Genomic DNA, 23505 nt, shown 5'->3' on the forward strand with positions numbered 1-23505 from the left:
TATACTATCACTACTGCTGAGATTTCTGACTCCTCCCTTCTGGGTTATCAGTGGCTTTCAGCTCCTAATGTATTCCTGAGCTTGATCCTCTACATGATGATCTGCTGGATAAATAAACCAAGAAAGGAGAGGGGGATGTTATGACAGGTGGCTAACATGTCATCTTTTGACAGAAAAATCAGCTTAGAAAAAAGATCATGGAAATGAAGAAAGAAAATATGTAGAAGACTAAAAGAACAGTAATAGAGCCAGAAATTTCCAACAGGTAAGAAACTGGGAAACAAACATCTAAAATGCTAAAGAAAAATCTTGCAAATGTCTTTTTCAAATATTCTTTTCATGTTAATCCAGTTTTAAAATATGTGAAGATGATTAAAAATTGAAACTATTGTACTTTCAGGCCTAATTATTCCAGATGTCTTCTTGCTTATATGACCAGGAGACCTTCTGAATATCTCTCTGTCTTCTCAGGGACACTGTTCCACTGATAGAATTGTCCAGGTTGTTAAGAACTTGCATTAATTTTCTGGGTTCTGTTTAATTGTTTAGGATCTCAAGAACATACTCAAGTCATTCATGCACTTCCATCAAGCAGACAAAGAGGAAGACTAAATACTAATTACTCACTGGAAGACTCAAAGTTCTTTCCAAGAACTGATGGCCAAAATACCTACCCATAACATGACTTAGCCTAGAAAAACTCTTCTTACAACCTTGACTTAATGGAGCTTTTCCTAAACCATCCAGCATCTAATAAAACCAGTGCAAAGAGCAACAACTCTGCATTTTTCTACTTCGAGTTCTGTCAAGCCCCTTCCCTAGTCTTGCTTCTAACATTCATAGCCTGTACTGTGGTCTTAATTATAGGCTTTTTTAGAAACCTCTCCCTTATCATTATCATCTTTAAGAAGCAGAGAGGAGCTCAGAATGTCACCAACATACTGATCGCCAGTCTCTCCCTCTCTGACATCTTAGTGTGTGTCATGTGTATTCCAATACTGTCATTTACACTGTGATGGACCACTGAATGTTTGGGGATATCAATGTGCAGACTCACTTCCTATGTACAGAGTGTCTCCATCTCTTGTGTCATATTCTCACTTGTGTTAATTGCTGTTGAAAGATATCAGCTGATTGTGAACCCCCAGGGCTGGAAACCCAGTGTAGCTTACACCTACTGCAGTATTACACTAATTTGGCTATTTTCCCTTCTGTTGTCTATTCCCTTCTTCCTGTCCTACCACCTCACCAATGAGCCCTTCTGAAACTTCTCTCTTCCCACGCACCCCTACACCCACTGGGTGGCCTGTGCAGAGAACTAGCCCTCCAGAATGAACCAGCCCCTCTTTACCACCTCCCTGTTTATGCTCCAGTATTTGTCCCTCTGAGCTTCATCCTCATCTGCTACCTGAAGATTGCTATCTGCCTCTGCAGGAGAAACAGAAAGTAGACAAGAAGAGGGAAAGTGAGAGCCAGCTCAGGGAGAACAAGAGGACCAACATGATGTTGCTCTCCAGTGTGGTCACCTTTGTGGCCTGCTGGCTGCCCTTGAATGTCTTCAGTGTCATCTCTGACTGGTATCATGAGGTCCCGATGAGCTGTCACCTCAGCCTGGTATTTGTAGTTTGCCACTTGGTTGCTGTTTTCTGCATGTATAAACCCTCTCTTCTAAGGCTTTCTCAACAAAAATTTTCAGAAGGACCTGGTGCTGTTTATTCACTACTGCTGGTGCTTTACACCTCAGGAAAAATATGAAAATATTGCCATCTCCAGCATGCACACAGATGAATCCAAGGGATCATTAAGATTAGCTCATACATCAACACGTATATAAAAATTGTTTATACTTACTGCTAAAGCCCTTCTTGAATGGGAGATGGCTGGGGACAAGGCAAGATGCAAAAGAATACAGAACCAACAAAAGAGCAACTTTACACTACTCAGTTTTGCTTTAGGCCAGCAAACCTGTCTGATATACTGACCCAACACAAACACACAAACATGCACACACACCACCCTTTTCTGTTAGAAGAATAACTCTAATAACTAAAACAAACTAGCTGCCATCATTTGTGGCAAAGAATGACAGTGAGAAAGCAAGAGAAGCAAGGGGCATTAATGGCAGGGGACCATAATTCCCAGATATTGTTATTCAATGGAAATCCACAAAAGCTATTATTAACGACATCCTCACTAAAAACAATGCTATACCTCCTTAGCATTGAAGCAATTCCACTTTCAGATATGGAAACTAACTTTCAACCATGTCAAAACCACTATTCAATTAAATAGCAAAGTCAGAAAGACCCCTATTATAACTTATTAACTAACAAACTGAGTTTGGAATGGAAGTTGAAGGAATGGTTTTAACCTAACATTTAAACTAAGTACTGTAATTATACTTAATTCCCATGCCTGGATCAGATCCTCTAGTTCATGAAAACAGTATATTTTCTTCACTAACAGTTCTAATAGTGCCACAAATTCTTTAGCACTCCAATAATACTAGAAATAACATCAACTAACTTATTAATGGCCAACGTAAATAGAACTTTCATTACAAAATGATATTTTATCTCTAATTCTTTATGTATATTAAGTAAGGGGTATTATGACTCAATCATTGGGTCTGGTGGACTTCATCAGTATCATTATTATAATTAGTTCTAGATCTTTTAAAACCTCTTGTGTATCTTATGAGTTAAATATTTTAAAAATATCCCTCATCACTACAGAGTCACTTACGTAGGAGAATCAGCTAGACTGTCTTAAAAAAGGATACTAAGCTATTGTTTAAATAGCCATTTGTTCAGTGACTTTTACTAAATCATGACTAGCTTTATCTCATTGGATAAATCTCCCATGTACTATTAAATGGGAGCTGCAGCTTATTTGTATGTTAAAAATGTACCTGTATTTTCTTTTCTTTTGAATAAAAGGTAATGTTTCTCTGAATACCTGTGATTTTTCTAATGTGTGTAGTTATTTTTCACATTAGCCTCCTATTTTCCCCTCCTGAAAAATTTTTTCCCTCTCTCCCACCTCTCTCTGTCTGTCTCTTCCTCCTCTCTCCTGTCCATCTCTTCCTTCTCTACAGGACTTCAATTCTGTTATATAATTTGGGGGAAATGAACAGCAAAAGCACTGCAGGACGCCCAAATGAAATAAAATATAACTGTCTCACAGTATTAGCTGCAAATAAAAGCTCTTACCTAAAAACCAACCTCAAATGGTGTCAGTTTAGAATCCTAAAGGTACAGCTGCAGCCTCTGAGCACAGAAAGCAGTCAAATCACCCTAGAACCTTTTCTAGACCTTCTGACAGATTGTGGTTAATCCTATAATTAAGATCCAATGTGATATTTTTACTTATAGGGTAAACATATGTTGATTCTAGATTCAGACCAAGCCATTGAAAGTAAGAAAGGGCTTTCAACAAACTCTGATACCATCCTCTCCCTTCACCTACACACATAATCCCCGGCTCCTCTAACCCTGACACCCCACCCCAAGCATTCACAAGCAATCTCTAATCTATTACTAAATATTATAGTGTTCTTTCTGGCTTCAGAAGAACTAATTCCTTCTCCTATGAAACTGTTTTGTCTTTTCTTCTAAACTTTTCTTGAGCTTTAATTAAACAAAAGTCACTAGTGACATAACTATCAATAACAATCTCTCTTGTGTTTATTTTTACCTCAAAAAAAAATAGTGAATTAAATGTAGTTTTTAAAGCATGCCTTTACCTGTAAGGCTTACATTCTGATAGTTGGGAGAGCACAGGTCTAGAAATAACTACTTAAGATAGTATAATGAGAATATAAATCCAGCATTGTGGGTGCCCAGTGGAGGTAAAACTCATTTTTGAGAGGAAACAAAGATTTCAGGAAAGTCCACTTTATTTTCTATTTTTGCAGTATTTGTGGAAGGTGCACACCAACTAGTCTACCAGTGAGCCACTTGGTGAATGAAATAAGGTCTCATTTTCTCATTTACCTCTCTCCCAGTTGCCAGACAGGCCTATATTCTCCCTACTAGGAATCTGTCTGAGATTGGAACTTGATGTTTGTCAGAGAGCGATGGAAACACAGTTCCCTCTAGCCAGTGCTCCAAACGTATGTTCTTCTGTTCCCTGACTTCAAATCATTTTGGATTAAGAGTAGTATCTCTTATCTTTAAAAGTTTCCAGAAAAGATGACTATTAGTGGGAATCATGCGTCTGCCTATTGAAACAGAGCTGAATAAGAAATCACTAACACATCCTGCAATGAGTCCCCTAAGTTTTCTCTCTGACCATTTCTAAAGATCCCCCAGACAATTTCTAACAGAGAATCAATAACATAAATGATCCACTGAGGGTAGGGGACCCTGAAGGAAGACCAACTTTAAGGCAGATGATCAGGAGTTTGGTAAAGGGCATGTTGATTTTAAGACCCTATAAAACATCTACATGGAAATGTATCTGCAATTGAGCATACAAGTCTAGAAATCTGAAAAGTTGTCTGAGCTGAGAAAGATAAGAAGAAAACTATGAATCTTTTATAAAAGTACAGGTCATTTTAATTATGAAGGGACCATGCAGCATTTTAATATGGTGATGTAAGTACATATTTTTCCTTATATACTAAGCAGCTTAATGGCAAGGAGTATGGATTATTTGTTTTGTGTACCTCACAGCACTTATCTTGCTCATGGTAGGCATCCAATTGTTATTAATTGAAATAAATTAAATTGACTAAAGGATTTATTTTGTAAGCCAGACTGTTCTGTGAGACAAGGACTGTGAATTATCAGAGTTGGGAGTTAAGTAATTAAAGATTAATGGTACTCAGGGAGGACATGACATACAGTAAGAACCAGAATGCGGTTTCTTGAAAGTAATCAGCTGTCAGTCTGGCAAATCAGTCAGGTCTGTGCAGGCTTGCCCATAAGTAGGGCACAATTTAAAATGCTAGTGCAAAACATGCTGAGAGGAGAGGATCATAACTTTAGAACGTGACTACAGACTTTATTACAGTAGGCAAAAACTTGTAGTCATTTTCACTGTATCACCATTGTGTGTTCACCCAAAACAAACAATTGATACACACCATTATAAAATAAGGTGATTTAATGTAGATACACTGTTTTTCAAAGAATTTCTTCCATAAGAAATTTCATAAACCCATATACTTTAATTTGCAAAACTAGATTCCTGCAAATTCTTCAGTGCCATAAATAATGAGAAACAATTAAATTTTCCCCACTTAGTCCAAATGGCTGATTGATAACTCAATAAGCATTTCATTTCATACAAATTGTACTGCAGTGGTTATTTCAGAATGGAAACAAAAGTATCAGTCAAGGCATTAGATTTAACAAAAAGTGATAAAACAAGAGCTGATATTGTACAGAACACAATAAACTCCCCTCACTAAGAAAAAAAAATGGGCAGGTCCTTGGAGTGGAAGGAAATGTCCTACTAACTTCCAACTAACTAAGTTGACAAAGTTCTTCAAGCAAACAACTTTTAGAAATGAAAGGCTAGTATTCCAAGGCAATCAGCCTCCAGGAGAGAGGGCCTCATTATGACTCCATGGGAAGAAAAGCCAGGTTAAGGCAGGACAGAACTTTGACTTTTTCAGTGAGTCAAATTCTTCTTCTCTCACTAAGGAACCATAAAACCTAAAAGCAAAAGTCGTTGCATTAGGGATTTGGAGGAAATCTTCCTCATCCTGGAATCCTAGAAGATGTCTTGTGCTTCTTTACAGCAGCAGGACTCCAAGACACTGTCACCAGACAGTTGTCTCCTGAAGATTCAAGTGTTACACCTTTATATTTCCAGCAAAGTTTCTCAATTTCAAAACAAAGACAAATATTTCAATGTGTGTGTGTGTGTGTGTGTATGCACGTGCCTCACCTAGAAAAATGTCTAAAAGGAAATATTCCAAAGTGTTAACAGTGTTTATCCCCAGGCGATAGGACTCTGGGGTGACCTATTTTACTAATTTCTTCCTTGTTCCATCTTACCTTCTAGGCTCCCTTCCCCTCCCTTTCTTTTGGTCTATTTGCTTATCTGCATTTTCTAAAAGTCTACTAGGAACATGCATTATTTGTATAATTTTTTCAAGTGATGAGAAAAGGTAAAAGCTTTAAAAAACAACAATTCAAAGTGTCTGTCTATGAGGCAGATGTGGTATAAGTCAGGAGACATGGGTCTACCCTGAAGTTTGGTCAAATTGCTTATCCTTCCTAAGCTTCAGTTTCCTCATCTTTAAAATGCATCACTAACTGAATAAATATTTAACAAGCATCTACTACGTGATTAAATACAATAGTTAGCAAGACTGACATAATGCCCTACTCTTCTGGAATTTACAGTCTATCAAAGATAATGCTTTTTGAAAAAGGTAAACTGTGACAAGCGAAATACAGAGAAATGCAGAGAAAATTCAAATTATGAGGACACCCAGCAGAAGGAACTAACCTTATCTGGGAGAATGGAGACAGGAAGTAGATAAGGGAATCTTCCTTCAAGAAACAACTTTAAAACTAAGATCCAAAGGATGATAGGATTTAGCCAGACAGAGATGAGGCTGGTTATGCTCTTAACTGCTGTGTATCCAAAGGGCCATCTTGTCTTTCTACTCATTAACTCAATCCTAAAAACATTCTTTTTTTAGTCTTTTTTTTTTTTTTTTTTTTTTTGGTGGGGGAGATAATTAGGTTTATTTACTGATTTATTTATTTTTAGAGGAGATGCTGGGATTAAACTCAGGACCATGGGCATGCTAAGCATGTGCTCTATCACTTGAGCTATATCCTTTCCCAGCAAAAAAAAACATTCTTGAAGGTAAATAATATTACTCCAGTCTACAAGTGAGGAAACAGTCAGTTAAACAGTTGTGTAGTCACACAGTAGTAAACCCTGATGTGTCTAGCTTCAGATCTGATCATCTTTCATTCATCATTCAACTATCAAATTCTCTGCCAGTTCTCTGCTAGACATTGGAGATAAAGAAAAGAAAAAGACTGGGTCCCTGCTCTTGAGGAATGCACTGTTTCATGTGGGGTGGGGCAGGGTTGGGGGGGGACTCTAAGTAATCCAGACAATTACTACCTGGTTAAGCATTTAGAAAGAGGCAGAGTGGGACTGTGCCTTTTCATTAGAATCTAATTCCCTAGCTCTCCCAGGAAACCAAGAGGATACATGGTCACTGGCAGACTATACAAACTGGAAAATTTGCAAAGATGTAGCTGAAGCCTGGCATCCCTGACTGGCACTGACCAACAGCTCTGTCTTCTACAACACTGGGTCCTGCTAGTCTGTTCAGATGAAAATCTTTCAGGAGAATGGGTATCCAAATGCTTCCTATTCATCTTACTACACAGAGCAAGCATGTTCTCAGCACCTCAAGCGGATGAAGAACTTCAGCAGTAGCACTGTGAGCTCCTAGAGAGAGATAGATTGTACTAAATCACGTAATAAATTATTAGCTTGTGCTAAAGCATGCCTGCTGTGGAACACTTTACGAAAGTTTTCAGATAAAGCCCCTCCTTACTCACATGCCTTTGAAAAAACACCCTCTCTCTATGATTTCAGGGAATTGAGAAAGAAAGTACAAAACAAGGATTTCAGAATTGCTTCTGGAAGAGCTTCAGCCAGGAGCTCTCAAAAACAGATGTTAAATCTAATTTTGGAGCCCAATAAAAATGCTGGGCATCTAGCTTGGTAGAGTGAGTCTGAAATATGGCTCCTAAGTTAATGATTTAGTGGGACCTAGATGTACATTACTGTGTGGAGGGACCTCAATTCCTCCACAGAGCACCTCATAGGAAACAGCTCACAGATTTCAAACGTTTTCTCATCCTTCTGAGAGGCCACAAGGAATATCTGCTTGCTTATACATTCCAACCTACAATAAAATTGTCTCTGGTATTGGTGGGACGTGGATTGTCAAATAATGTTCCTGGAAGCCAGGAGTCCTAGGGTGTGGGAGCCCATGATTGGGTTAACAAATTGTAACAGATCCCAGCCGCTTATTTCCTTAAAGAAGATGTGCTTAGTAACTGCCTTGAGGTTTTAGCAATGGCCCAGGCCCCCTGGCTATAAACGCTGGGCTGGGTGTGCCTGCTGTTAGTCTTCTATCCCCAAAACAGCCTTGGGCTGGAATGGTAAACAACTTACAAAAAACTGCAGACTCAGAGGTGAGAAGGTTGGTTAGCCAATGACGGGTAAGATCCCCTAAGGGGACAACCTAAGACTGGCACAGCCACCTGAGTCCAAGTTGTTAAGCAGCTGATTCTCCTACATTCCGCCCTGATAAGCTGAAAGGCTCAACACAAACATGATTCACCAAAAAGGGTCTTCTGACCTTGAGCCAAACACCAACAATAAACAAAGCCTTTGTACTAACTGTGATCCCACCCTGTCCTTCCCTAAATTCCTGCATTCCTCTTTTGACTGTACTCAATAAATATGAGAGATTTGAGAGGCTCGTGGAGTTGGCTCCCGACTCCCTCTCGCTCTCTTGACTTTTCCACAGAGTCTTGAGTTATTCATTCCATCTCGGTGGGACTTCTGCTGGCCAGAACCCACAACTGGTGATGAACCCACACTAGGGTTCTCATCCCAAGTCTTCCAAGGACTTATTTTGCAGCCCTAAGCATGTCACTAAACCCCCTTTTGTGCCTCAGTTCTAACATCTACGGATAGGGGTTTCTGCTGCCTTCCTTTCTGGAAGAGATGTAGAGATGACACTGGACTAGCCTTCCCTACTCACCCCATGCTCCAGTAGTATCTGATGACATTCCTAGGAGAGGAGAGATGGATAGGAAAGTGGTAACACATTATCAAAGCATAGTATAAAATGTTCAGGTTCTGAGTCATCCCACCCTGGGTTTAATTCCTCACCCTACCACTTACGAGCTATGTGAAATGAGGCAAGCTTCTTTAACATCTCTGACCCTAGAGCTCTATATGCAAGAGAGAGAATAATTCCTGCCTTGCAGGACTGTTATGAGGACTGAAGATAATGTATACATGGTGCCTGTAACAAGTTAGGGACTGAAAAAAATAGTAGCAATATTAAAATTTCTGACACCTAGATAAGCCCTGAGGAGGCTGCTCTTCTATAAATTTATATGGGTCAGACTCAGCCCACAGATCAGAGAGTTGGGCTAAAAATCTATGGAGGAATCTAACTCCCCAAAGATGATGGGAAAAAAAGCAGGCCATTTCAAGACACTTCCAGCATCCTTCCTGAACGCTGATCATGTAGAAAAAGACTTTCTACCTTCACTCAGTCATGGCCTTGGTATCACTCTCACAGGAAATCTATTGTCACCCCAAGGGCCTGGCTTCACAACCCAACTACAGAGACTACAGAATACTGGGAAGGGGGATGCAGATTGATGGAAGAAGGGCTTGCAATTTTAAACATGTAGTTTGGGAAGGTTTCACCGAGGTGACACTTGAGAAAAGACTTGGAGGAAGTAAGGAAGTAAAATACGCAGACAGCTGAGGGAAGAGAGTCTGGGGAGAGGGTAGAACAAGCTGCCAGGGCCCTGAGGCAGCAATAAGCCAGGTGGATTCAAGGAAGAGCGGGAAGACTGAAGCAGAATGAGTAAGGGGAGAATAATAAGAGGATGAGGCCTGAGAAGTGCGGGGCCTTCACATATAGTCTCTGAAGTGATAGTCTTCTCTTAGGCCTCAATTCTCTCTTCTAAAAAGTAGGCAGAATAATAATACTCAAGGACAGCATACTTGAAAGGGCAAAATAAAAAGACAACACAGCTAACAACCTAATGACTGGAAATCAAAGACTTGGGTTCTAGTCCTACATCTAACCCTAACCAGCTATGTGGCATTGGGCAAGTCACTTCAATTCTCTAAGTCTGTTTTCTTATCTGTAAAATGCAAAGATCTGGCCTAATAGAGACTTTTTTTAATCTGAAAAATTATGCATAAAATATTCTTCAACAAACAGCTGGAACAATTGGATATTCATATGCAAAAAAAAGGAGAACTGTGATTCATACCACATTTCATATAAAAACTCAAATGGAGCATAGCCCTAAATGTAAAATTTAAGTTATAAAACTTATAGAAGAAAATGTAGGGAAAAATTTTGTGAATTTGGGTTAGACAAAGATTTCTTAAACACAACACCAAAAATATGCTCCTTTAAAGAACAAATTGATAAACTGGACTTCATCAAAATTTAAAACTTCTGCACTTCAAAGGCACTGATAAGAGAATGAAAAGGCAGGCCAAACTGGGAGAAAATATTTGGAAAGCACGTAAGACTTTCTGCCCAAAATATATAAAGAACTCTCAAAATCCAATAACAAGAAAACAACTCAATTTTTTAAGTGGGCAACAAAACTAAAGAGACATTTCACCAAAGAAGATCTATAGAGGGCAAATAAGCACATGAAAACATGCTCATGCTCATCAGTTATCAGGGAAATCTAATGAAAACCACATGATATTGCCTACTGCACATCTGTTAGAATGGCTAAAATTTAAAAGACTCACACATACCAAGAGTTGGCAAGGATGTAGAGGAACTGAAATCTCATAAGCTGTCGGTGGGAAATAAAATGGAACAACCACGTAAAAATTAAATAGACAACTACATTTGATCCAGCCATTTCACTCCCAGGTGTTCATCCAGAAATAAAAGGATGTGTTCATGCAAAGATACATACATGAATGTTCATAGCAGCTTTATGCGTAATAGCCAAAACCCAAAAACAATCCAATGTCCATCAACAGGTGAATGAACAAACACACATGGTATATCTATATAATGGCTACTACTTGGCAATAAAGAAGAATGAACAATTGATACAGATTACAATAAGGATGAATCTCAAAACAATTACAGTGAGTGAAAGAAGTTACACCCCCACCAAAAAAAACACAGTACCTATTGTATGCCATTTATATAAAATTCTACAGAATACAAACTAAACTATTGTGACAGAGAAAATCAGTGGTTGTTTGAAGATAGATGGTAAAGGGGAGGTATTACATGGGAACACAAGAAAACTATGGGGGGTGATGGATTGTTAATTATCTTTGTTGTGGTAATGGCTTCACAGGGGTATTGCATGACAAAACTTCTCAAATTGCACACTTTAAATATGTGTAGTTCAAACAATAAATGCTAGAGAGGGTGTGGAGAAAAGGGAATCTTCCTACACTGTTGGTGGGAATATAGTTTGGTACAGCCATATGGAAAACAGTATGAAGACTCCTTTAAAAACTGAAAATAGACTTACCGTATGATCCAGCAATCCCATGCCGGGGCATATATCCAGAGGAATCTCTAATTTGATAAGAATGTACCCCAATGTTCATAGCAGCACTATATACAATAGCCAAGACATGGAAGTAATCTAAATGTCCATTGACAGATGACTGGATAAAGAAGATGTGGTATATATACAGTGGAATACTACTCAACCATAAAAAACAATAAAATAATGCCATTTGCACCAACATGGATGGACTTGGAGACTCTCATACTAAGTGAAGTAAGCCAGAAAGAGAAAGAAAAATACCATATGATATTACTTATATGTGGAATCTAAAAAAAAAAAAAAAAAAAAGACACAAGTGAACTTATTTACAAAACAGAGACACAGACGTAGAAAACAAACTTATGGTTACCATGGGGAAAGGGGGTAGGGAGGGATACATTGGGAGTTCGGGATTTGTAGATACTAACTACTATACATAAAATAGATAAACAACAAGGTCCTACTGTACAGCACAGTGAACTATATTTAATATCTTGTAATGGCCTCTAAAGAAAAGGAATATATATGTGTGTGTATAACCAAATCACTATGCTGTACACTAGAAATTAACACATTATAATTTTTTAAAAGCTATACTTCAGTTAAAAAACAATCTATACTTCAATTTTTAAAAGACCCATTTAATAAACTTTGAAAAATTCAAAAATATGTGCAGTTTATTGTATGTTAATATACTTCAATAAAGCTGTACACATTTTAAAAAATAACACAATGTACTCACTCCAATTCAAGTCAGCAAACATTTATTAAGCATCTACTTTGTGGCACAAACTATGCCAGGCCCAGGAGAGGCAGAGACGAATATAACCAGGCTCTCAAGGCACTTACAAGCCTCCAGGAAGGAAGCTCTAAAGCAACTTCATAAACATATTGCACTGTCACCATCCTCTGTGGGAAGGGAGGAAACAAGGATAACCTTTGACAGTGAGAGGAACCAAAAGGTAAAGAGTGGATCAGAGTTAACTCTTCCCCCTCTCCCTCCTTGAATCCTCAACCCCCAAACTGGAAACATTCTTCTATACTCTCTCATCTCAGAACTTCAGAATGTCAGTGCTGGAACCATTCATAGGAAGGACTGAAGCTCAGAGAGGGAAAGTGACTTGCTATCTACCATAAAGCTAGTCAGTGGCAGAACTAAATTGAGCAGGCTGGCTCCTGACTTCTGTTGGGAAATATTTTTGGAATAAATGCATTATAACAATATTTATTCTCTATCTGAGCTGACTTTAGTGAGTAATGACTGAGGAGTCTCAAATTCACACAGAAACTTCACATGAAATGGAGCTGGATGAGTTGATTTATTCCTCCATAGTCAGTCTTCAAAGAAATTCTGTGAACAACCAGGGTCAGAGCCACTGGAAATTCAGCCTCTATAGCTGACCATGGATTTAACTGTCAAAGCTTCCAGCTCAGTTTTATTTCTGCTCAGTCACCACTTACAGCCTTCTCAGAGGAAGGTTTCTGCAGAAAGGCCAAGGGACATGGGAAAACCTGTGCAGATAGCATAACAGCCACAGAGATGAACAAATTTTACAGATCTATCCATTTATCCTTTCTTCCTCGTTCTCCCTCACCCCTCCCTCTGCAACATACCTCTACAACTCTTTCCCCCTAATCCCTAAGGCTGAATACAAGCTTCTTCTAAGTCCCAAGAAAGGACAGAAGAATAAGGAGAGAAATGCACAGGATGAATGTATGTGTCAGGACAGGCTTGTATATGCTATGGTAACAAACACCACCAAATCTCTCAGGTCAGGGCCTGAGACTGGGGGTGGGGAACTTCTGTTCCATATAATCATTCAGGGACCCAAGATATTGAGTTCCACAGCTGCAGTTATACCATCTGGAATACATGACCTTTTCAGTTACTAAAGCAAGGACAGGGAGAGATGAAGAGTCTCATACCAGCATTTAAATAACCTAGCCTAAAAGTGACATGCATATCACTTCCACTCATAGCCCATTGGCCAGAACTATTCATATGTCACTATCCAAAGGCAAGGGATGGGGAAATATAACCTTCCAGTGTTCCCTGAAGAAGAGAATCAAATATGGGTGGACACCAGAAGTCTCTAAAATGGATCTGGGGTTATTGGTATCTTGAATCAGATGGGTCAGCCTACAGACTTTACAAAGGATCTTGAAGGGCTTTACAATACCTTCTGATTATCATTCTTCATTTTCTAAATTAAAATGATTATCATTCTATCATTATCTGATTATCATTCAACCATTTTTCACTTTCTAAAATTCTGGGGATGACAAGTTTGTTAGTTAGCCCTTAAGCTTTGACTCTTCTCATGAATGTCTGTTTGCTCCAGGTGATCCCTACTTTGGTGCTCATAGAAGCACTTATTAATTTATAAAAAGCATTTCGTTATAACTTCTTCCCATTACAATGTAAAGGCTTCTTCCCATCCTAAGTTATATTTTTGGTTCTGAGTCTTACCTTCTTGGCCCAGCACACATCCCAAACACACACTCCTAAAAGTGGTCAAGAAGAAGATAACTGAAAATAAAATTCACTGGCCTTGAGTCTGGGTCAGAAAGTCTGGACAAGATGATCAGCCACAACATGCTTTTTAAAGATCTCATATTTTTAAATGCTTGATCTTCCCAAGGCAGCCCTTCCACTTTAGTTAAGACAATCATTTATTTTGTCCACAACATATGGTCACTGCAGTCTCTGGGCCTTTGCCCATGATGCTCTTCTTCTGGTCTGAAAATCAACCAGTTTTGATCCATAATTACCTTTAAAGTCTAGCCCAAGACTCAGCTCCCCAAAAGAGCCTCTTCTCAGCAGCCCTGACTCACATTGTGCCTCCAGTCCTTGGGCTCCTCCACACCTGTACACAAAGTCACCTATTCCTCCTGCCCAACCCTCCTCTAATTCTTCATTTAGTACTCTGCTTCCAGGCTGCCAGCCAGTCCCTAACAAAACTGAAGCACCTCACACACCATCTGGACTTTATATCTCTTGGCTCTCCCTGAGTATCCAGTATGGGGCCAGATCTACTTGCTGAGTAAAGAAAAAGACTACCTAGAGACTATCAGCTAGAGAAGATTCAAACTTTAGAAATTACCCAAATTCCTTAAATCCTAACATATAACAGAATTGAGAATCTCTTTGTCCTATTAATCTTGAGGAATTTAAAAATTAGTATATAAGAAGAAAAAAGAAAATATTTACTATTTATTTATCTTCTTATGAATTCACATTCAGCATCTGTTTTCTTACAAAGTTCCAAACAGAACCACTGTTTACAATTACAAACAGCTGCCTAATAATTCATCAAGTAGATACGAATATTTTACTAATCATTTCTATGGTTAAATGTTTAGATTGCTTTAAAGTTTTCCATATTATAAATGACACTGTGATGAAATGACACTGTGATAAAACTGTTTTGGGATTATTTCCTTAGGATAGATTCCTAAAAGTAGATCTGTCAGGTTAAAGGTTATGAACGTTTTTAGTATGCCTGATATATGTTATAAATCCACGACAAATTTTTAAATACTTTTTGGTTCTAGAATATTACAATTCTACTGTTACAAAATGGAGTTCTCCTATAGTAAACATTTTTTAAGGCAGACAGAATAGTAAATAGTCAAGAAAGCAGACTCTGGAATCAGATTGCCTGGGTTCAAATCCTAGTTCTATCACTTGTGAGCTACATGGACATAAGCAAGTTACTGAATCCTTCCAAGACAATATACATAAAGGGTCTGGCACATAGTAAGGGCTCAATAAATGTTAATCATTATTACTGCCTTTAGATTAACACAAAGAAGATGAATCTACAATTCGAAAAACCAAGAATTACTCTCAAATGATACAGTAAGAATAAACATAAAACAAATGAAAAAATAATACTTCTGTTCCTAGAACATAAGTTAGCAGGTTTATTTACTGTGAATACTGTTTACACTACTCTGGTTATTAATTACATATGAAAATAAATACCATTTTATTGAGTGCTGATTCTCTTTAAAAACTTTACATGCAATGTCTTATTTAATCCTCACAACAACCCTCTATGGTGGTAGTTTAAAAATAATAACAACAATAGCTAATACTTTCCAACTGCTGATTATGTGTCATGTGTAGTTCTAGGTAATAGTTTATTATTATAAAACCTATAAAGTAGGATTTTTCATCTTACTATTATTCTCATGTTACAGACAATATAATCAAAGTACACAGAGGTTAAATAACTTGTCCAAGGTTATAACTACCAAGGCAGATATTATGGTATCCATTTTACAGATAAGAAAACTGAGACTTACGAAAATTGCCTACAAAGGCAAGTAACTGGGACAGGCTGTGACCCAATATCTGTTAGACTCTCAATCCACATTCTTTTATTCTACCAGTCTGCCACCTTTATGTGAATTTTCTGTGCACAGAGAATGAATGCCCTGTATAGGTAGCAAATGTTCAAAAGGTTGGCTTCCCTCATTCTTGCCGTCTTTTGCCATAAGCCATGGTACACTGAGAATAGTCTCATTTCAACATGCGTCTCTGAGAAGAATATAATTGGAAAGGCAAGACTAACATGAAAGCCCATATACTGAAATGCATCCTTTGAAATAATTCTTCATCTCTCCCAAGGCATTATGTGTTGCAGTCCTTCAAGCATGCATACCTGAGAATTTCTAGGGCCTACTTTTCAGATTCTTGGGGATTCTTAAACAGATGCTTCTGGCAACTCTTCTTCAAAAGATTTTTCAAATGGATGCTACAAAGTGGTCTCCTATTTCCCTCGGCCTCAGAAAGCCCTCAAAATTCTCACCACTTGGGAGAAACAAAAGCTGCTTCAAACCTCCCAACACATCTGGAAAATATTCACATCTGCAAAGAAAATGAACTCACAGGAAGAAACCTAGATTGAAATCTTAACTCTTGAATGAACTGTTTCATCTAGGACAATTTATTTCCCTTCTTTGTGCCTCACTTTCCACTTCTGCAAGATGAAGAATTGGATTAGCTGGTTTTCCAGGTCCACTAGAGCTCTGATTCAAGAATGAAAATGAAAATGAGTTTGGAGTCTATAGTGGTGCAATTCCAGGGCAGACAACAGTTGTATGAAAGCTCAAAGCCTAGAACAGATTTGCAACCATTAACTGAAACCTGCCAGGGCTCATTTTACTTTAACAAGGGGAAGTGCCCTGGGATTCTGATTTAAGAATGCAAATCCTTTGAGAAATCATTTAATATAGACTTAAAGGATTTGATTGAGTGAGAAATGTAGGCAGTGGTAAAGGAATAAATTCTCTTCTTCACCTTTGCAGAATAAAGCAGCATCCAAATCCCTTTCCTATTTTTGACCCTGTGCTAAAAGACAGGAGTAAAGATAGGCTCCTGCTGCCACCTTGTGGCACACTGGACAGCTTAGTGTAAAATCCCCTCAAGAAATCACATCTTCCTCCTTCCTTAAAATTACACAGAGCTTGATAATTCACAAAACACTTTCAAGCCTATCACCTCAGTTCATTCTCCCAGCAACTATGTGGAGTGACAGGAAGGAGGTATAACTCCATTTTACCAGACAGACTGTATGATTTACCTATAGTCACAGTAATTGGCAGTCAGGACTTGAACTCATCTCCTGACTTTAAATGAGGAGATTCATTCACTACTATGTACGGGCTGGATGAAACAGGTTTAGGTATGATCTATGCCTAGGAATTTGAGAGAGGGAGGCCTAGGAAGAGGAAAATTCAATTTCTCCTGCAGACACAACTGGCCACAGATTACAATCAGGCTGCATGTCTACAGAAACACACATTCAAATAAGCCTGGATTCCTGCCTTCCTTCCTGGTTTGCACATTCTTGGTTAACATCCTAGCCTCTCCAGCTGTTCTCCCTCCCTCTGCTCCTCAAATCCAGCCAACCATCAGAGTTCAAGACTTATTTATAGCTAAACGCTGAATACTAAATGGATCTTAGGCAAGGTAGCCACAACATCCAGGAATCAGAAAGAACTAAGGGGCACATGGTTAGAGCTCATATTTGTGGTTCAGACAAAATCTTCTTACAAGTTTTGGTGGGAAGCCCAACTGTCTTGTCCCATAATGATGTCATGCTCACTGAAACGTGAGGAGCAATGCTGGGGTTATACAATTTATCAATTGGCACACAGAAATGGCCTAAAATTAATCCTAGTTTCCAGTTACTCCAAGGCAACCATACTTTCTTTGATGTGGAATTGTAAAGCCCAATGCCTAAACCTTCCACCACTATAGGCATTCCTGTGCTTTACTTTGGATAGTTTCTACTGTTATGTTTTCAAGTGTCTAATCTTTTCTTCTACTGTGTCTTATCTGCTGTTAATACCATGCAATGTACTTTTCTTCTCAAATGTTGCATTTTTTATCTCTAGGTTTGGGTCTGGGTCTTTTATATCTTCCATTTTCTCTCCCTGTTATGCTCATGTCTTCCTTTAGCTCTTGAATAATGAAGTATATTTATAACATACGTTTTAATATCTTTGCCTACTAATTCTATGAGCTCTCATTTCAGTATTCTGTTTCTATTAATTAAATTTTATGTTATAGCTGTATGATTATATTTCTTCGAATGTCCAGTAATTTTTCATTGGATCCCAGACATTATGTCATTTCCTTTCCTTTATAGATTGCAGTCCTGTAATGTCTATTGTCCAATGTCTGAAAACTGTTCTTTTCTGTACATCGTTGAATTTTTTAGTTGTTTAAGGTAAGGGGGTGAATTTTCTTCTTGATACTCATCACATTGATAAAAATAGAAGGCCTTGCAACCCCCAATAAACTAATGTATCTAGGCATTAAGCATCACAAAAAAAGAGGTAACTAGACATTATGTGCCTCCTGAAGATACAATGTCATCTATAAAGTAATTTCACAAAAAAAAAAAATAGTATATATCAAACCTGAATCTGATCAAGCCTCTAAATCCAACTACCAATTTACAGGAAATATATAAGGCAGAAGAACATATTAACCTGCACCAAAGGGATTAAATGACCAACAAAATAAAAATTGCAGTAAACATTAGAAGATAAACAACTAAATTTTTCAATAATTTAAATTACAAGAAATTTAAAACATGGAGGGAAAGCTATAGGTTAAAAGAGACTTAAAACATATATCTACCATTGCATGAAAAAGAATAAAGTACCTAGGAATAAACCCATGTAAGGATGCAAAAGACCTGTACTCTGAAAACTATAGGGTGCTGATGAAAGAAATTGAAGATGATACAAACAGAAAGATATACTGTGTCCTTGGACTGGAAAAATTAATATTATTAAAATGATCATACTACCCAAGGCAATCCACAGATTTAATACAATCCTTCTCAAATGGCACTTTTCACAAGGCTACAACAAATAATCTTAAAATTTGTATGGAAGCACGAAAGACTCCAAATAGCCAAAATAACCTTGAGAAAGCAGAACAGAGCAGGAGGAATTGTATTCCATGAGTTCAGACTATACTACAAAGCTACAGTAATCAAAAAAGTATGGTACTGGCACAAAAACATACTCACAGATTAATGGGACAAGATAGAAAGCCCAGAAATAAAGCCATGCACCTAAGCTCAATTAATCTATGACAAAGGAGGCAAGAATATACAATGGATAAAAAACAGTCTCTTCAATAAGTGGTGCTGGGAAACTGGACAGCTGCATATAAAAGCTACATTCTTTAACACCATATATAGAAATAAACTCAAAATGGATTAAAGACCTAAATGTAAGACCGAATATTATAAAACTCCTAGAGGAAAATATAGACAGAACACTCTTTGACATAAATCACAGCAATGTCGTTTTGGATCCATCTTCTAGAGTAATGGAAATAAAAGCAAAAATAAATAAATGAGACCTAATTAAACTTAAAAGCTTTTGCACAACAAAGGAAACCATTAACAAAACAAAAAGACAACCTATGGAATAGAAGAAAATATTTGCAAATGATGAGACTGACAAGAGCTTAATTTTCAAAATATACAAACAGCTTATACAGCTCAATATAAAAAAAAAATTCAATCGGAAAATGGACAGAAGACCTAAACAGACTTTTCTCCAAAGAAGATACACAGATGGCCAATAGACACATGAAATGATGCTCAACATCACTAATTATTAGAGAAATGCAAATCAAAACTACAATGAGGTATCACCTAACACCAGTCTGAATGGCCATCATCAAAAAGTCTACAAATGATAAATGCTGGAGAGGATCTGGAGAAAAGGCAACCCTTCTACACTGTTGGTGGGAATGTAAATTGGTGCAGCCATTATGGAGAAGAGCATGGAAGTTTCTTTAAAAACTAAAAATAGAGTTACCACATGATTCAGTAATTCCACTCCTGAGTATATATCTGGAAAAGACAAAAACTCTAATTCAAAAAAATACATGCACTCCAATATTCATAGCAGCACTATTTACAATAGCCAAACACGGAAACAACCCAAGTGCCCATCAGCAGATGATTGGTTTAAGAAGATATGTTATATACATTCAATGGAATATTACTCAGCCTTAAAAGAGAATGAAATAATGCCACTTGCAGCAATGTGGATGAACCTAGAGATTATACCTAGAGATTATCATGCTAAGTGAAGTAAGTCAGACAGAGAAAGACAAGTATCACATGGTATCACTTACATGTGAAATCTAAAAAAATGATACAAATGACCTTATTTACAAACAGAAATAGACTCACAGTCATAGAAAACAAACTTATGGTTACCAAAGGGGAAAAATTAGGAGTTTGGGATTAACAGATACACATTACTGTAAATAAAATAGATAAACAACAAGGATCTACTCTATAGCACAGGGAATTATATTCGATATCTGTAATAATTTATAATGGAAAAGAATCTGAAAAAGAATATACATACATATATATACATATCACATTGTTGTACCTGAAACTAACACAACACTGTAAATCAACTATACATCAATTAAAAAAAAAAGATGTATCTGTTGTAATGGTAGACCTTATCTGGATCCTGATTCAAGCAAACAAACTGTAAGAAATAATTATGACACTTATGAGACAACTGGAAATTTGAACTCAGACAGGATAACTGATGGTATTAAGGAATTACTATTAATTTTAGTTAATCTAAATTATTAAATTTAGATAATGATGTTATGATTATGTTTTTAAATGATTCATCTTTTTAATTTTTATTTTATTAAAAAAAATTTTTAAGGACTCATCTTTCAGAGAAACATTCTGGTATACTTACAAATTAAATAATATAATGTTTAGTTTTTGCTTTAAATTAATATAAAGGGCAGGTGAGTGGGAGTATAGGTGAAATAATATTGATCATGATTAGGTAAATGAAGAAGCTGAGTCATATATACTTAAAATTTTCTGTTACAAAAGAATTAAAATTTTTAAGAGTCATAAAATTGAGATATGAGTTCTAAATCTGGCTTTGACATCATTCTGCTCTGTATCTATGGACGAATCACTCCTCTCTGGGCTTTAGTTTTCTCTATGAAATATGAAATAAAAAACCCATTCCAATATACTTTCCATTATATTCATTTATGAGCTATGTGACATGGGAAAGTTACTTAATATTTTTAAGCCTCAGTATCCTTATCTGTAAAAGATGATGAAACTAGTAGCTAGTTTTTAGGACTACTGTGAGAGTTAAATTGAATATTGTATGTTAAAGCTATCATTATAGTGCATGGCACAAAGTGAACACTCAATAAATATTGTTTATCATTATTATTACCTTCTCTTGCTGCATCTAAGAAATATTAATAGGTAGATTCTATACATTTTTTATGAAAGGACTCTACAGTTTATTACCCCCTTATCCCTTCCTTCTCCATATCTCCTTTCTTTAGGGCAAAGGCAGGAAAATCTGAAACTTCCCCTCTAAAATTTTTTGCAACAATGTGCCCAACAGTGCAAGCCAGGAGCGAAACAGCTCAGCTCTCCTTCTCAGTCAGAGTCACTGCTCTGGGCCTGGAAAAACAGAGGTGCCACTTTCATCATTCTCAGAATATAGTATGCAGCTGTTGTTCTGGTATGCCACACATCCTGAGGTTGCTCCCAAGGGCTAAAAACAGAGCTCAGGCCATTAGCCCAGTGCAGCCAAGATCATTCTTTTTCAAGGTGGCCCCATTTCAAACATAATGAGCACTTTGTATGTACCCCTTTTCTAACCAAGAGTTGTTCTTTCCTACCAGACTGTGAGCTCTTTGCGGTCAGGACTCTGTCTAGTTTATCTTTATAGCTTACGCTCCTAGTAAAGCACCTGGGACAGAGCAGGTACTCAGTAAATATTTGCTGAATGAAGGAATTAACTGTTTATTCTTTTGTTTTATTTGATGTGGGGCAGGAATGGGAAAGGAACACTGGAAGGTATGCAAAGAATCAAACGTTGGAAGAATCTTTCTAACAATTTTTTGTCAGGGAGTACAAACTTGTTCACAACTTCCATTCATTTCTTCTCCCTATTTCGCACTACACATCTTTTTTAACTTTCCTCCTCTGCCATAAACTATCAAATACACTCTGAATATTCTTCCTCCTAAGCTTATGTTCATACTATTCCCTCTACCTGTTGATCTCTCTCTCTCTCTCTCTGTCTTATCTTAATATATACATCCTTCAAGACTTGGCTCCAGTACCTTCCCTTCCAAAAAGCTTTTCTCAACCACTGTAGTTTAAAGAGGTATCTTCTTGATTTCCTGTGACACTTTAGATTTAGCATCAGGCACTCATAATATTATATCATATACTGTGGCTCGTTGTATAGGTTTCTTAACTTTTACAAGGTTGAGGGAAAGGGTCATCTCTGAATTTCTTAGACTTAGTGCTTTGTACACATCAGGCACCTGATGAGCATTTAGTGTACTTACAGGCTAAACTTTGCAAAATAAGTAATATAATCATTCAACCCAATTTAAAGTATAAAACAAGTGAGCCTTAAAGAGGGTGTTCTGTCTATAAGATCTTTTTCCTGAAAAAGTTAACACATTGTTTGGGAAGTTTTGGTACCCTATTATTACCTGTTCTCTTAGGCAATATCCTCTACTCCTAGAAACCAAGGGGGAAAGTGTCATGCAGCATATATTTTTAATCAAGTGAATTTAAAAAAGAAAAATCGACAACATTAAAAAATAATAATTTCACGTTTTCCTCAAGTTCCAGTATAAGACAGCCTGGTATCAAAAACTCAAGGTTGAGAATCACTAGGCAATTATATAAGCTTTGCCAAGCCCTTGGTTTTCCCAACTATCATCCCCAAACTACGTCTCAGCAAAGTTATAGAGCACAAAGGAAAGGAAAGCATTGAGAAGCTATAAAATACTAAATAACCTTAGGCTATTATGCTTCTCAAAGGCAAGGGCTAGAATAGAAATGAATCTCATTTCTTAAAATTAAGGGTGAGCTAAGGCTCCCTTGTTATTTGGATAGCTGCTTTATTTTCTCTTCTAGATGGTACACTCTACCACTGCCATCATATACTTACCATCTTGTAGCCCTTTCCTCTTTTTTCATTCCCCCTAAAGGTTAAGTACATAAACCACTTATACTCCCCACCACCCCATCCCCAGCAAACAAGTTCACTGTGGCCTTATCAGTGCCACTTATTAAAGTTATCATATTTTATTGCAGGAGCACACTTAACTAGTCCAACTTTTCCATTTTATACATGAGGAATCCAAAGTCTAGAAAGTGTATGTTATTTGTTCAAGGTCATCCAGCTAATGTCAAGATGCACAACAAAATCTCATTTTCTTAACTCCCTGTTCTCAACATTACATACAACAAATGTCTGAGCACGCTGATGGCCATTAATAAATATTTTCTTGAAATGAAATGAATTTAATTGCTTCTGCATTATTTGACAAAACTGCCTGGCCACCTTGTACAATGCGGAATGAAGAGGTGAAAGTGCTGTTCTGAATACTGTGACTTAAAAGGCAATTTGGTACAGATTCTGGAGTAGGTTGCCTGAGTTCTAGTTTAGGCTCCACCACTACCCATCTGTATGATCTTGGGGAAATTGCTTTACATCTCTTAGCCTCACCTTCCTCATTTGCAAAATGAAGAAAATCACAGAAACTACCTCAAAGGGGTGTTAATTCATTCAATGATACTCACTGAATACCTGCTCTGTAGCAGGCACTCATACGCTGAAGATACAATGGACATGA

The 23505-nt window shown here is 37.4% G+C and overlaps 1 protein-coding gene and 1 pseudogene across 3 annotated transcripts in view; one reads left to right on the top strand and one right to left on the bottom strand.

Annotated features, from left to right (window-relative positions):
* The window catches only part of KLHL3 (kelch like family member 3), a 238308-nt gene that overhangs the window by 166702 nt on the left and 48101 nt on the right, over window positions 1-23505 (bottom strand). The window lies entirely within an intron of this gene.
* On the top strand, window positions 575-1936 carry LOC105091048 (neuropeptide Y receptor type 6-like; annotated as a pseudogene).

This window comes from Camelus dromedarius, chromosome 3, assembly GCF_036321535.1.
Source record: "Camelus dromedarius isolate mCamDro1 chromosome 3, mCamDro1.pat, whole genome shotgun sequence".
In the NCBI taxonomy this organism is placed as follows: domain Eukaryota; kingdom Metazoa; phylum Chordata; class Mammalia; order Artiodactyla; family Camelidae; genus Camelus; species Camelus dromedarius.